This window comes from Sphaeramia orbicularis, chromosome 9 (genome assembly GCF_902148855.1).
Source record: "Sphaeramia orbicularis chromosome 9, fSphaOr1.1, whole genome shotgun sequence".
Lineage (NCBI taxonomy): Eukaryota > Metazoa > Chordata > Actinopteri > Kurtiformes > Apogonidae > Sphaeramia > Sphaeramia orbicularis.
Window position 1 is genome coordinate 43,310,227 of NC_043965.1, and position 646 is coordinate 43,310,872.

At 35.8% G+C, this 646-nt stretch overlaps 1 non-coding gene across 1 annotated transcript; it reads left to right on the forward strand.

Moving 5' to 3' along the window:
• Positions 1-270: 270 nt before the first annotated feature.
• trnaf-gaa (transfer RNA phenylalanine (anticodon GAA)) lies at positions 271-343 on the forward strand. Its single transcript has one exon. It is a non-coding gene; the product is annotated as a tRNA-Phe (tRNA).
• The last annotated feature ends 303 nt before the right edge of the window (positions 344-646 follow it).

The window sequence follows — 646 nt, forward strand, 5'->3', positions numbered from 1 at the left end:
ACATGTAGCAGGTGGAACTAATGTTTTAGCGTTGGAACACCCTGGACTCATTTTATGGACGTACACCAAACCAATCTACTGCCATGGTGATCTGTCACTGAACTAGACACAGAGTTTAGGTTTGGAGAATGGACAAGGATTGGACTGGAAAAGAAACATGTGACATGTGTCTGTTTTTGCACAGGTTGTACTTTAATGTTCTGAGATGTGCAATGGAAAAAGGCTCATTACAGCCACTGATATTTTTAAAATGTTCATCTTTGACATGTGGCTGAAATAGCTCAGTTGGGAGAGTGTTAGACTGAAGAGCTTAAGGTCCCTGGTTTGATACCGGGTTTTGGCAGATGAGTGGTTAATATGGTGTGTCTATACAGATATTTACAAGCTGATATTATTATGTACTCACCATCTTTGGTATCTGCCGCCTGTCTTTTATTTAATTTATTTTTGATCTTTTATGTTTATGAGATGAAGAGTATGTCGAGTCTGTCGATGAAGAGTATGTCGAGTCGAGTTAATTGCTAATTATGTACTACCTGTTCTTGTATGGAAAAACATATTAAGTTCAATAAAAACTTGAATTTAAAAAAAAAAAATGTTCATCTTTATTACAATCATTTGTTTGTTGTTCTAAAAAAAGTGTCTG